The 8,425-nt window shown below is 49.6% G+C and overlaps 1 long non-coding RNA gene across 1 annotated transcript in view; it reads left to right on the top strand.

Moving 5' to 3' along the window:
• The first annotated feature begins 507 nt into the window (after positions 1 to 507).
• LOC121004570 overlaps positions 508 to 8,425 on the top strand; it is a 30,570-nt gene continuing 22,652 nt past the window's right edge. The window contains exon 1 of the long non-coding RNA XR_005779769.1: positions 508 to 585. This is a non-coding gene — a long non-coding RNA (uncharacterized LOC121004570). The remainder of the gene's footprint in view (positions 586 to 8,425) is intronic.

The raw sequence follows: 8,425 nt of genomic DNA, 5'->3' as shown, positions 1-8,425 counted from the left end.
ACATGGTCATGAGATCATCACAGGTCCTTTACCCCCTCCAGCAGCTCAGCCTGGAACTGACTCCTCCTACACTTGAACACATGGTCATGACATCATCACAGGTCCTTTACCCCCTCCAGCAGCTCAGCCTGGAACATGACTCCTCCTACACTTGAACACATGGTCATGACATCATCACAGGTCCTTTGCCCCCTCCAGCAGCTCAGCCTGGAACTGACTCCTCCTACACTTGAACACATGGTCATGAGATCATCACAGGTCCTTTACCCCCTACAGCAGCTCAGCCTGGAACCTGACTCCTCCTACACTTGAACACATGGTCATGACATCATCACAGGTCCTTTGCCCCCTACAGCAGCTCAACCTGGAACTGACTCCTCCTACACTTGAACACATGGTCATGACATCATCACAGGTCCTTTACCCCCTCCAGCAGTTCAGCCTGGACCTGACTCCTCCCACACATGATCACATGGTCATAAGATCACCACAGGTCCTTTATCTCATTCCGATTATGTTGAAAGAAATGAAATTATAGGAGGCTCCATGTTGAAGGATTATCAGAGAAGGACACGCCCCACCCAGGTAAGTGGAACACTCTTCAGATCCACACATATAAGGCCTGTTTCAGACCTGTGTTTAAGGAGATCCGGCAGCTGTTCTGACGGGAGAACCTGCAGCATCTTTCTGCAGTCAGGCTTTGCTGTCCGACAAATCCTGCTGTGTGCAGTGGTTTTCGCCATGTATTATAATGGATGGGGCCGGCGGGTGTCTGTTAGCTGAGTCTGACATCTCCGGCCAGGGATGGTAAACGCTGGTGTGAACCTAGCCCAAAGGCTGTAATAGCCGGATCAGGCAAGCGATTGTCGGGGTAACGTCCTTCCTGGTAATCGCCAGCTTCTATTACATGCAGCGTTCTCCTCCACAGCGTGGAGTGCAGTGGGGTGATTGTTATGCCATCGCTTGTACCCATGTTGTCTGATGGCAGCAAATCGTGATTAGAGAGAACAATCTGCCGCTGGCAAATAATGATTTTTGAGCATGCTGAAAGATTCTGAATGCCCAATGAACGGGCGTTAATCGCAGTGGCCATATTACACTGCCAGATCATAACTAACGAGCGTTCCTACAAACTCGTTAACGATTATTTTGCCAACAATTGCCCACTGTAATACACCTTTAAAGCTCCATCCACCAGTAAGAGGGCGTTATATAGAAGACCTATCCAGGAGATCTCAGAGACAGGGACTGGAGCAGGGGGCGTTATATAGAAGACATATCCAGGAGATCTCAGAGATGTGGACTGGAGCAGGGGGCGTTATATAGAAGACATATCCAGGAGATCTCAGAGACGTGGACTGGAGGAGGGGGCATTATATAGAAGACATATCCAGGAGATCTCAGAGACGTGGACTGGAGGAGGGGGCGTTATATAGAAGACATATCCAGGAGATCTCAGAGACGTGGACTGGAGGAGGGGGCGTTATATAGAAGACATATCCAGGAGATCTCGGAGACAGGGGCTGGAGGAGGGGGCGTTATATAGAAGACATGTCCAGGAGATCTCAGAGACGTGGACTGGAGGAGGGGGCGTTATATAGAAGACATATCCAGGAGATCTCAGAGACGTGGACTGGAGGAGGGGGCGTTATATAGAAGACATATCCAGGAGATCTCGGAGACAGGGGCTGGAGGAGGGGACGTTATATAGAAGACATATCCAGGAGATCTCAGGGACATGGACTGGAGGAGGGGGCGTTATATAGAAGACATATCTAGGAGATCTCAGAGATGTGGACTGGAGCAGGGGGTGTGATATAGAAGACATATCCAGGAGATCTCAGAGATGTGGACTGGAGGGGGGGCGTTATATAGAAGACATATCCAGGATATATCAGAGACGTGGACTGGAGCAGGGGGCGTTATATAGAAGAGATATCCAGGAGATCTCAGAGATGTGGACTGGAGGAGGGGGCGTTATATAGCAGACATATCCAGGAGATCTCAGAGACGAGGACTGGAGGAGGGGGCGTTATATAGAAGACATATCCAGGAGATCTCAGAGACGTGGACTGGAGCAGGGGGCGTTATATAGAAGACATATCCAGGAGATCTCAGAGACATGGACTGGAGGAGGGGGCGTTATATAGAAGACATATCCAGGAGATCTCAGAGACGTGGACTGGAGCAGGGGGCGTTATATAGAAGACATATCCAGGAGATCTCAGAGACGTGGACTGGAGCAGGGGGCGTTATATAGAAGACATATCCAGGAGATCTCAGAGACATGGACTGGAGGAGGGGACGTTATATAGAAGACATATCCAGGAGATCTCAGGGACATGGACTGGAGCAGGGGGCGTTATATAGAAGACATATCTAGGAGATCTCAGAGATGTGGACTGGAGCAGGGGGTGTGATATAGAAGACATATCCAGGAGATCTCAGAGATGTGGACTGGATGGGGGGCGTTATATAGAAGACATATCCAGGATATATCAGAGACGTGGACTGGAGCAGGGGGCGTTATATAGAAGAGATATCCAGGAGATCTCAGAGATGTGGACTGGAGGAGGGGGTGTTATATAGAAGACATATCCAGGAGATCTCAGAGACGTGGACTGGAGGAGGGGGCGTTATATAGCAGACATATCCAGGAGATCTCAGAGACATGGACTGGAGGAGGGGGTGTTATATAGAAGACATATCCAGGAGATCTCAGAGACGTGGACTGGAGCAGGGGACGTTATATATAAGACCTATCCAGGAGATCTCAGAGACGTGGACTGGAGCAGGGGGCGTTATATAGAAGACATATCCAGGAGATCTCAGAGAAGTGGACTGGAGGGGGGGGCGTTATATAGAAGACATATCCAGGAGATCTCAGAGACGTGGACTGGAGCAGGGGACGTTATATAGAAGACATATCCAGGAGATCTCAGAGACGTGGACTGGAGCAGGGGGCGTTATATAGAAGACATATCCAGGAGATCTCAGACGTGGACTGGAGGAGGGGACGTTATATAGAAGACATATCCAGGAGATCTCAGAGACGTGGACTGGAGCAGGGGGCGTTATATAGAAGACATATCCAGGAGATCTCAGAGACGTGGACTGGAGCAGGGGGCGTTATATAGAAGACATATCCAGGAGATCTCAGACGTGGACTGGAATAGGGTAAAACATACAAAAAGCAGTTCATAAAAAGTTACTACAAAGATAGAATTCCACTGACTTCTTTCTGATATTCTTAGACACAATAGAGAGGTGAAAAAATATAATGCCCAAAACATATAAAATTCTTACTTTGTTAAAAAAAAAACTCACAAAAAACAGGACAATAAAAACGAGTCGCACTACAAGAAGAGGATTGACACCCCCAAGGATTACGAAGCAGATACAGGATTGTTATAGAACATACGGGTGAGAAGTGCTACCAGTGGCGTAGCGTGGGTTGCCAGCACCCAAGGCAAGCCAAGTATTGCGCTCCCTCCCCCAACCTGTGGCCACGCCCTTTTTACAGATCATGTAGTAGATGTCACCTGCAGTCCTATGTAACACCAGTGATAACTCTCCGAGTACAGATAATGTAGTAATGTCACCTGCAGTCCTATGTAACACCACAGATAACACCAGTGATAACTCTCTGTGTAGTAGATGGGTGTGAGGCCCCAGATTTCAGAACATGCACAGTGTGACCTGAAGTCTGGGGCCAGGCTGCTACCGTGTGGGCCATATTCTATATCCACCCTCCCATCACTACAGAACATCCAGGATAATACAGCGCACATGCCTCTTACATCCAGTGACGTCTCCTTTGATGTAGATGTTCTCTTTCCTCATCTTCTTCTCCTTTCTGACCAGATCACCATTTTTCAGCCATTTCTCATCTCTGCAGTTTGACAAAAAAAATCTTAGTTTACTACTTTTCCATCATCCTCCCATCTTCTGGACAAATCATCCTACCACCCCCAATACTGTGCCGCTGTGCTCCCCAATACTATACTGCAGAAACAGATAATACCCCTGATAATAGTAGTACCACACAGATAATGCCCCTTCAATAATTATTGGCACGTAGTGTCCTAAAATCACTGCGCCCAGCAAATAGTGCCCCTGACACTAATAGTGTAAACATAACGTCCCCCAAAAATAATTGTGGTAAGCTGATACTGTGCCAAGGTGCCCTCACAGTAATAGTGCTCCCAAAAGTCCCACCAAAAGGAATAATTCTCTGTTAGAGCACGCATGGTAGTAATAGTGCTCCTACAGTGCCCCCAACATGTACCCACTGTGACCCAGAAGTAATAATGCTCCCATAGTGCCCATACTAGTAATCATGTTCCCCATAGACCCCCAGTAGTAATAAAGCCCATCATAATGCCCCCCAGTAGTGATAATTCTCCTTATAATGTGACAGTACAAAAAATACCCCCTTTAATGCCCCCAGTTGAGCTAATGTGTTCATAGTGCCCCCATAATGTGCCAGTATAAAATACCCCTATATAGTGCCCCCAAAATGCTCCTCTCCCCCCTTCCTCCTAGTGCCCCCCATAATGTACTAGTATAAAATGCCCCCATATATAGTGCCCCAGTAGATGCCCACAGGCTTTCCCATAATTTGCAAGTATAAAATACACCTTCTTAGTGCCCCCGTAAATGACCCCATAGTACTCCTCTCGTCCCTTCCTCATAGAACCCACCATAATGTGCCCCAGTATAAAATGCCCTTATACAGAGCCCCCAATATAAAATACTCCTTCTTTGTGGCCTCAGTAGATGCCCTCCAATAATGTGCCAGTAAAAGTGCCCCAATAATGTGCCAGTAAGAAGTGCCCCCACAGTGCCCCCTAATAATGTGCCAGTAAGATGTTCCCCCATAGATTCCCCCCAATCATGTGCCAGTGAGAAGTGCCCCCCTAGATGGCCCCCCAATCGTGTGCCAGTAACAAGTGCCCCCCCCATAGATGGCCCCCCAGTCATATGCCAGTAGCCAGTATTACACCATATATAAAAATAAACACTTCTACTTACCTCCTAGAGTTGTTGCGATACTAAATTTTTGATTCGGTTTCGATACCATGAAAAAGTATTGCGATACTCGATACCATTCGATACCACGCGAAAAAAATAAACAAAAAAAGCCACGTGCATTCCTCATTTTTAAAAATCGCGAATCGCGCAGTTTTTATTTTATTTTTTCTGTTCCGGCATTCACCACCTAGATTTTTTTTTTATATTTTAATAGTTTGGACTTTTCTGACGTGGCGATGTAATATGTTTATTTATATATTTTATATGTGAAATTGGGAAAAGGGGGGTGATTTATACTTCATATTTTAGTGTTGTTTTTTTTTCACTTTTTATTTAATAACTATTTCCCCCCTTAGGGGCTAGAACCTGGGATCTTTCATCCCTTTTCCTATTCACCCTGATAGATCTCTATCAGGGTGAATAGGACTCCACACTGTCCCTGCTGCTCTGTGCTTTGTGCACACAGCATCAGGGATGTTACCATGGCAACCAGGGCTTCTGTAGCGTCCTGGCTGCCATGGTAACCGATCGGAGCCCCAGGCTTACACAGCTGGGGCTCCGATCAGAAGCTGCCACTGCACCACCAATGAGGGGGAGTGGAGAGGTCCCTGTGGCCACTGCCACCAATGATTTTAATACTGGAGGGTTGAGAGGGGCCGGCGCACTGTGCCACCAATGATTTTAATGGGATGGGGGGATTGAGGGGGGGGGGGGCACACTGCACCACCAATGATTTTACCCCTTTATACAGGAGGCGGGTACTAGCAGATCAGCGGCAGTTAACTGCCGCTGATCGCAGCTCCCTGTCAGGGGCAGGGTGCCGGCAATGCGATTCTGCTGCCGGCACCCGCCTCCTGTATGTGTTAAAGACTGACTACTGTATATGAGTCCAGACTTTCACTATTAGGCCACACAGAGCGGCGCCCAGCGATGTCTCAGCACTCACCATTTAGTCCTGGGCGCCGCTCCGTTCGCCCGCAGTGCCCCATTACTGTCTCCTCTCCTGCTCCACATGCTGCTGATTACTATCGGAGCGATGGGAGGAGACATCAGCTTCACTAGTGGGCGTTCCTTCTCCCTGGCTGTAGCGCTGTCCAATCGCAGCGCAGGGAAAAGGAACGCCCACTAGTGAAGCTGATGTCTCCTCCCATCGCTCCGATAGTAATCCTATCATTGGTGGCGCAGTGCGCCCGCCCCTCCTCCGCCCCTCTCTTCTCATTGCCGCCCCTCCTCCACCCCCTCTCTTCTCATTGCCGCCCCTACTCCGCCCCTCTCTTCTCATTGCCGCCCCTCCTCCGCCCCTCTCTTCTCATTGGTGGCAGCGGCAGCAGCACAGGGGGAGGGAGGACAGCTTCCTTCTCCCCGTGCTGCTGAGAGAGAACATGAGCGCGCCGATAGCAGCGCGCTCATGTTCAGAGATACTAGACTGCGCAGAAGCGCAGCCCAGTATCGAAAAAACGGAAATCCCGGTATCGTATCGATACCGGGACAAAAGTATCGATTGGGTATCGAAATTTCGATACCCGCAACAACCCTATTACCTCCATGGAGGCGATGCGATGCAGGCCTCTTCCAGCCCGTGTCCCGTGCCAGTCCCGCACCAGCCTCCAATAGGCTGCAGGCCTAGTGCCTGCAGCCTATCAGAAGAACGGGGAAGGGAGACGCCTCTCCCTATCCTGCCCCGCCGCAACACAGCCATCTGTATCGCTGTCCTGAGGACGGTGATACAGATGACTATGGGGATGAGCGCTTCCACAATGGAAGCGCTCATCACCCTGTGCCCTGCCGCCGCCCCCCACTTGTGAGCAGGGCCGCGACGCCTGGGGCGATCGCCTCACTTTGCCTAATTGGCGGTGCGGCCCTGCTGGCGCCCCCTAAAATTTTGCGCCTGGCCACGCCCCCCCCTTCCCGCTATGCCACTGACTCTTACAATACAGTGCACTGCGCTTATCTCTTATATATGAATGAACTCCTGTTCTTTATTCTCCACCGATCTGCACCAGATTTGGCTTCTAGGTAAATCCAGTGCTTAGAAAGATTTTACACCATCACATGACCTGTATTAGCCAATAGACGCTTGCGGGTCCTTCATTCAAATAAACAATAGTAAAATCTCCAACCGATATGACAGACATCTGTAGGGAATGTGTCCTCCCCGACGCGCGTTTCAGCTGCTGCCTTCATCTTGGGGTTGGTGCTGCTGTGTGTGAGAAGCCTTTTATATCAGTCTATAATATAATACTCACCACTTATTCATGTGGCGCATGCGCGTACCGGAAGAAAAGGAAACCCTGGCACTAAGAAGACACGTAGGAAGCAAGCAGGCGAGCAGGACAGGAAGCGGTGGCCGAGCTTGTACACTATAGCATGGCTACAGATGGCGACCAAAATGGTCGCCCATGTGACTTAGAATTGCCGCTGCTCTGCCTCTCACACACGAGGAACTGACAGCAGCGCGTGCCATGTTCTTCTCAACAGCACAGGGGAGAAGGAGGCAGTCCCTCCCCCCTGTGCCGCTGCCACCAATGGGCTGATGGCAAGGATGAGGAGGGGAGGGCCTGTGACCACTGCACCACCAATGAATATAGTTTCTGCTTAATACAAACGCAGGCTGAGGGGTTAATAGCGGCGGATCGCAGTGCACAGTCATAGAGGCTGGGTGCCGGGTATGGGAAATGGCCGGCACCCGCAGCGCAGCCTGCTTTTGTATTAAGCATAAACTCTATTCATTGGTGGCGCAGTGCACCGGAGACTGGGGCTGCTGGAGACTAGGAGCGGAGATGGTGGCACTGGGGGAGCTGAGGGCGCGCTGGCATCGGAGGGGATGATGGCACGGGGGGGACTGGTGGTATGGGGGAGCTGATGGCGCAGAGGATTGATAGCACTGGGGGAGCTGATGGCACAGAAGATTGATGGCATGAGGAGCTGATGGCACCAGGGGATTAATGGCACAGAGGACTGGCACAGGGGGAGATGATGGAACTGGGGGAGGTGAGGGGACTGATGGCATGGGGGGAGCTGATGGCACAGAGGATAGATGGCACTGGGGGGAGCTGATGACACACAGCACTGATGGCACAATGGAGCTGATGGCAACCGGGGGGGTGGACTGATGACACGGAGGTCTGATGACATTTTATAAGGGAAAACGTTCTTTTTTTATTCGTTTTTTTCATATAAGAGTACTCGATTAATCGTTGGATTATTCAATAGATTACTCGATTACTAAAATAATTGATAGCTGCAGCCCTAAATCACCATGTGACCAATAACATCCAATTGTTACTGAGCACATGGGAATTACATCATAAAAGGTGCTTTGTACACCTTTTGGGGGCATTTTTTAAAAATTTATTATTACATTATACTTATTTTGAGCTAAAAAAAAAAA

This window comes from Bufo bufo, chromosome 6 (genome assembly GCF_905171765.1).
Source record: "Bufo bufo chromosome 6, aBufBuf1.1, whole genome shotgun sequence".
Classification (NCBI taxonomy): domain Eukaryota; kingdom Metazoa; phylum Chordata; class Amphibia; order Anura; family Bufonidae; genus Bufo; species Bufo bufo.
Note: the sequence above shows the minus strand (reverse complement) of the source record. Positions and strands in the feature narration are given on the sequence as shown.